Source organism: Tupaia chinensis, unplaced genomic scaffold (genome assembly GCF_000334495.1).
Source record: "Tupaia chinensis unplaced genomic scaffold, TupChi_1.0 Scaffold000211_1, whole genome shotgun sequence".
NCBI lineage: Eukaryota > Metazoa > Chordata > Mammalia > Scandentia > Tupaiidae > Tupaia > Tupaia belangeri.
This window is the reverse complement of record NW_006159686.1, coordinates 179,770-186,249: the sequence shown is the minus strand read 5'-3', so window position 1 is coordinate 186,249 and position 6,480 is coordinate 179,770. Positions and strand designations below refer to the sequence as shown.

The 6,480-nt window shown below is 43.4% G+C and overlaps 1 protein-coding gene and 1 pseudogene across 3 annotated transcripts in view; one reads left to right on the top strand and one right to left on the bottom strand.

The window, feature by feature from the left end:
• LOC102491132 (zinc finger protein 140) overlaps positions 1-6,480 on the top strand; it is a 97,092-nt gene that overhangs the window by 40,181 nt on the left and 50,431 nt on the right. The window contains exon 1 of one of the 3 annotated variants that reach the window (XM_027771380.1): positions 1-54. The exons of 1 other annotated variant lie outside the window; for it this stretch is intronic. The gene's annotated coding sequence lies outside the window, so the exon portion shown is untranslated. Of the gene's footprint in view, positions 55-454; positions 498-6,480 lie in introns of those variants that run through there. One more of the 3 variants, XM_014587388.2, reaches the window with a different exon arrangement.
• On the bottom strand, positions 759-1,927 carry LOC106734748 (ubiquitin-conjugating enzyme E2 variant 1 pseudogene; annotated as a pseudogene).

Below are 6,480 nucleotides of genomic sequence, written 5' to 3'. Positions count from 1 at the left end.
CGGCAGCGCCGCGCGCGCCCCGGCTGCACCGAGGCTGCCCTGCTCTCCGAACAGGTGCGGCCAGCGAGCTTGCCCGCGTCGCCCGTGATTTTTGCCCCCTCTGCCGTCCACTCACGATTTCTGGGTGGTGGGATTTTTCAAATCCCAAAGCGAAGGAGTGAAAAACGAGCCCTCCGTCTGTGATGCCTTTTGAGGTCAAGCATACAGGCTCTTTCTTTCTGCTTACTGTTTATTTAGTCTCAGCCATTTGGTGCTGGACTGCAACTGCTCTGCTTGCTTGCTTGCTGTTTTCTTGGGTTTAGGACTTTCATTTTGTGAGAAATAATATATATTCATTCTTTCTCTTAGTATAAAATTCAAATATTTAGTCAGTTAGCATCTTTTTAAAAATAATTATTTAATTTTACCTATATATTCATATATTTTAATTTTACCAGACAGAAAAGGAAAGAGAGGAAGTGAGAAAGCAACCTGCCATACCCGGAACTCAAACCATGGTGAGCCATGTGAGAGTCCAGCGCCTCAACCACCACGCCACCTGCTGGCCCCAGCTTCTTTGTTTTTATTTATTTTTTTAAAACTTAACTTTTTATTTGTTTACTTTATTATTATTTAGTTTGACTAGAGATGTACAGAGGGAGAGTGAGAGAGAGAGAGAGAAAGCCAGCAGGTTCAGGACTGATACCATGGTCAGCCATGTGGGAGTCCAGTGCCCTTAACCACCATGCCACCTGCTGGCCCCCCATTTTTGTTTTTAAATTAATGGCCAGAGGGAGGAGGCAGTGGACAGAGAGAAAGAACATCAAAATGGAGCCTGGTACTGCTGCAGCCCCTTTCCTCCCCCTCTCCTTCCCCTCAGGGATTTGGGCAGCCTGGCTGGCATCTGTGTTTCTCTTCTTTTTCTTTCTTTTCTTTTCTTTTTTTATGATAATAATCAGTTTAAATACACTTTCTTGATCCCAGGAGTTCAACTCTTGAGCAGTGATTACACTCAGCAGGATGATTTGTTATAGCACAATTTATGTATCTCAAATGGACAAAAACTCGGTTTTATTTACAGTATCTTAAGATAAATTGCCTTTGAATGGGAACTTCCTTTCCAGTACTTTGAGGTCTACAAGAGGTATCTATAAAATTGACTACTGTGGAAAATTAAGACTGTTTATGTCACATGGGGGCAGGGCTGTGGTTTTTCTCATTAATTGTTGTAGTGCTGTGCTTCAGGTGCTAAGGGAGCTTCATGTTCTCTTTAGACATTTTTAGGCCCCAAAGCTCCTGCAGGGTAACTTTGATGCTGTATGAATTCTGCCACTTTGCTAACGCTGATGTGGCTCTTGGGTTCACCACTCCATTAGAACAGTTAATTGTATTCATACTGATTTTTGTTAGAAATCTTACAAAAGGAGGTGCTTCTGGGTATTTACATCCATATTCTATTTTAAGGCTGTATATTGGGTTTTCATATATTGTTCTTGGAGGCCCAGTTATCATCCCTGTCCATCATGTAAGTGGCATGTCTTTGTCATCTTCTAGACCCCAGCTAACTGCCATCTCCTCCTTTCTAGCCTTCTTTAAGTTCTTCCAACAGTCGGAAGTTGCGAGGAACTTTTACTACCGAGCCTGTGGTGGTGCCATTTTGCGTAGCTGTTGCTCCTGGCACCTATTTCTAAAAGCTCCCAGAGCTGGGACTCCAATAGTAGTGGGTCATGAGAGAGCTCCCTTTCTTTGCACAGCGCTTGACCACTATGTTCCTGGTCAGCCCAATTTGGAACATCTTGACAAACAGATTAAAATAAAATTCTTTCATTATCCTATTGACAGGAGATAGTTCTGCTACCATCTTGTGTCATTCATTTTTAGTCAGTAGACATATTGTGGGGACCAGCGGTGGTATAATGGCTATGTTGCTGGACTCCCATGTAGTTGACTGCGGTTTGAGTCCTGGACCCGGCAACTTAAACTCACTCTGTGTGCGTGTGTGTGCGTGCCCAAGATCCCGAGAGGAGAATGCAGGAGAAGGGATTGCAGCATGGCCATCCCCCCCGGGAGGTGATTTCTCACTTTCTGTCTCTTTGTCTTTCTGGCAAGCACACACAACCTATAGCAAAAATGTGTCATTCATAAATAGATAAATAGATCAATCAATCATACATACATACATACATAAGTAACAATTTGTGATTTTAGTGCTTCTTACCCATTTATCATTCTCAGAAATTAAGAATGTGCTGGACTTTTTTGCTTAAAGCCTTTATGGTGTGTCAGTGTTATTTTTCCCTTAACGTGAAAATTTTTGTCCCAAATGAGGAGTTTAAACTCACCGAGGGAGGTTTTTTAACTGGCCCCTGATAAAATTTATTTTCTGATGACATCAGGGGGTTAGAGGACCTTGTTGCATCTATCCTGGGAATACGTATAGAGACACTGAAGACCTTTGCCATTCCACCCTCTGCTATTGCTGGGGCCTTGGGGTCACAGTTCTGTGGTGGACTTGGGGGGTGGTGTAGTGAGTGGTCCAGATCTATTTCCTTCATCATAACTTGCTGAACCTCTCAAAGCTTTAATTTTTTCTGTACCTGGGTGCTGGTATGTTCAGAATGGCAGTATGGTATGTGAAACATCTGACTCACAGTACTTAAAAACCCAGATAGTTTCGTTATTCTCTACCTTCCTTTGAGATCCCCTAGACCTTGGTGATGAGCAAAGTATGGGATGATGATGATGAAGGTTGGCCCTTTCTTCTGAAGATGCATTTGAGAACTGTCATAGGGAGAGCTGCATTGTTACAGATAAACAAAGCAAAAAACAGTGAGTTTAAATTAGGCCAGGTTCTACATTGATGTGGTTAGGTGATGCTGCAAGCCCTTCTCTTTCCTTCCTTTCTGGATTTTGAGCATGTATTACACAGGTACCTGGTATGTATATGAAGCAACTGGGCGTGGGACTGGAACCTAGCAGTCAGCCGTCTGGGATCCAGCTGCCTTAACTCTTGTGTTGCTGACAGGCCTGGTTTTACTTTTTTTTTTTCTTTTTATAGACATTTTTGCTTTAGAGAATGTGTGCTCTCTAGAGAGACGGAGAAACAGAAAGTGAGACATCACCCTCCAGGGGGGATCATCATGTTGCAGTCCTTTCTCCTCCTCCATTCTTCTCTCAGGATTTGGATGCGCACATATACATGCACCTGGCATGAATTTCAAGCCATTGGGTTGGGATTCACACCATAGTTGGTCATGTGGAAGTCCAGGCACATAACCATTAATTACACCATTTGCTGGTGCCTACATTTTTCAGTGGTTAAATTTATTATCTTTTGTTAGAGGGCATGTATGCTTGCCAGAGAAACAGGCTGGGAGAGGTGCATCAGCATGTTCCAACTCCCTTCCTTTTCCCCGTTCTGAGGGGATTTTGGGCATGCACGCATATGCCTGGTGTGTTTTTCAAGCCACTGGGCTGGGATTAGAACTGCAATAGGCCATGTGGGATCTGGCACATTTAACTACTAGGCTGTGGGTTAACTTGACTGTTTTTTTGTTTTGTTTGTTTTTTGGCTTTTCCCTAATTATTATTTGTGTAGATATTTCTTCCCAAAGTATCCAAATTTTCACCAATTTTGTTATTTCGTTTTTCATTGGAGGTTGGAAAGAAGTGTTTATTTTACTCATGGTAGAGAGCATGTGCGTTAGACAGAAAAGGAAAGCAGTCTTTATTTATTTACTTTTAAGGTTTTTGTCATAGGGTGCATGCATTTGCCAGAGAGAGACAGAGGGAAAGTGAGACATCACCTGCTGGGGGGGTGGGTATGACCATGCCACCACAACCCCTTCTCCTCCACTGTCCTGGGATTTGGGGCAATCATGCACACCCACCTGGAGTGATTTCTTTATTTTAAAGAATTGTTTATTTATTCGTTTATTTATTTTCATTTGACCAGAGAGAGAGACAGAGAGAGAGGGAAAGTGAGAAAGCAAGCCACCAGGTTTGAGACTCGAACCATGGTCAGCCATGTGGGAGTGTCCAGCGCCTTAACCACCATGCCACCTGCTGGTCTCCCTGGAGTGATTTTCAAGCATTCAGGTCTGGGACTCAAACTGTAGTCAGCCATTTGGGAATACAGCAACTTAAACCACCACGCCACTGGTTGACCCTGAGAGAGGCACTTGTAACAAGGCTTGATGACTCTCTGACCCCCTTTCCCAGCCCTCTAGCTTGTTATAGACACCCGGTTTTCCATATGAACTGCATGCAGATCCAAAACCGCAGTCAGCCCCATGGCTTCCAGTCTTATGATTCAGTTTGCTTCTGACTATGTCACCAGGTTAGGCCATCATTAGTGTAATCTAATTAAACTGAAAGGAGTTTGTTATATGAAGTAGTTATCTTTATTTTCTTTAAATGTTAATTCTTACTCATTAAGTAATCCAGTTTTACTTAGGGCTTTGCAGTGCCCCACTTACATAGGATAAATTCTTGCTTATTTGGACTATTATGCTTCATTTATCTGTTTATTGTTTCTGGAGCCAATGTCAAATACTCTTTTTATTATGATGTAGGGTTTTTTGTTTTGTTTTCGAGAAAGATTTTTGCTATAGGGTGCATGAGACAGAGAGACAGAATGTGAGAAATCACCCCTTAGAGGGAATGGCCACACCATAATCCGTTCTCCTCTTGGGATCTTGGCCACGCTTGCACTAGAGCCCAGTGTGAGGTCTCAAGTCGCCAGGTCCAGGACTCGAACCATGATCAACTATGTGGGAGTCCAACAATGTAACCGCTGCACTATCTCCCCTCAGGGTTTAGGGTATGCATGTACATGTACCTGGTGTGTTTCAAGCCAATGGATCTAGGACTTGAACCATAGTCAGCCAGCTTAGCACCTTAACCACTATGCCATCTGTTGGCTCCACATTGGGCCTTTTCACAGTCATTGTTTTCTATTTGCAACATTTCCAAAGCTGCTTCTGAGCCTTTTTTCTTACAAATGAAAGGTAGAATTGCAGGCCAGCAGATAGTATGTTGGTTAAGTGTGGGACTCCTGTTGGCTTGTTGGAAAAGTTATGATGTATTTTTCCTTTTTCCTTTTTCCTTTTTTTTTTTTTTTGAGAGGTTTTTGCTATAGGGCATGTGCGCTCACCAGAAAGACAAGAGAGATAAAAAGCGAGAAATCACCCCCCAGGGGGATGGTCACTCCACAATCCCTTCTCCTCCAGTCTCCTCTCGGGATCTTGGGCACACATGCACACGCACCCGACTGAGTTTAAGCCACCAGGTCTGGGGCTTGAACCCCTGTTGACTACATGGGAGTCCAGAGACATAGCCATTAGGCTAACTGCTAGTCCCCGTATTTTCCCTATGTTTTCCTGTGCAAAAATGCATCATGATTTTTCTGACAACCCAATACATGGCCTATTGTGGTTTCAGTCCCAGACCTAGTAACTTGAAACTCATGCCAGGTGCGTGTGTGTGTGTGTGTGTGTGTGTGTGTGTGTACATGCCCAAAATTCTGAGAAGAGACTTGAGGACAAGGGATTGCAGCGTGGACGTCATTCCCCCTAGGGGGGTAATTTCTCACTTTCCCTCTCTCTCTCTCTCTCTGGAGAGTGCATATGCCCTATGACAAAATGCTAGAAAAGAAAAGTTAGAATTACTCGTTAAAGAGTTTATGTTAAACGTGATTTAGTATTGTGTGTGAGGGTTACATTATAAAATGTTTAGTATGTTGTCCCATATAGAAAACACTAAAAAGTGATCAGCCAGTGTTGTGGTTAAGGCATTTGATTCCAACATGGCCAACCATGGTTGAGTCCCAGACGGACCTGGGGGCTTGCTTTCTCACTTTCTCTTTCTGGTCAAATTGAAATGAGTGAATGAATAAATTAAAATTAAATAATCCTTTTAAAATTTTTAAAAATAATGGGAATCAGCAGTTAGCATAATGGCTATGTCGCTGGATTCCCACGTAGTCGACCACGGTTCGCGTCCTGGACCCGGTGGCTTAAAACTCATGCCAGGCACGTGTGCGTGCGTGCCCAAGATCCCGAGAAGAGAATGGAGGAGAAGGGATTGCGGCGTGACCATCCCCTCTGGGGGGTGATTTCTCGCTTTCTGTCTCTATATCTCTCTCTGTCTGGCGAGCGCTCGTGCCCTATAGTGAAAACCTCTCAAAAATAATTTAAAAAATAATAATAAAATAATTCTTTTTTGGGGGAGCGGTTTTTGCTACAGGGCCTGTGTGCTCACCAGAAAGACAGACACAGAGAGACAGAAAGCAAGAAATCATCCTCCGCCACAATCCCTTCTCCTCTATTCTCCTCTCTGGATCTTAGGCACACACACATGCACATGTTGAGTTTACGCCACCGGGTGGTCTAGAACTCGAACCACAGTTTACTACTTGGGAGTCCAGTGACATAGGCATTACGCCATCTGTTGGTCCCAGTAATAAAATAATTCTTAATAAAAACCCTCGGGGCCGGCAGG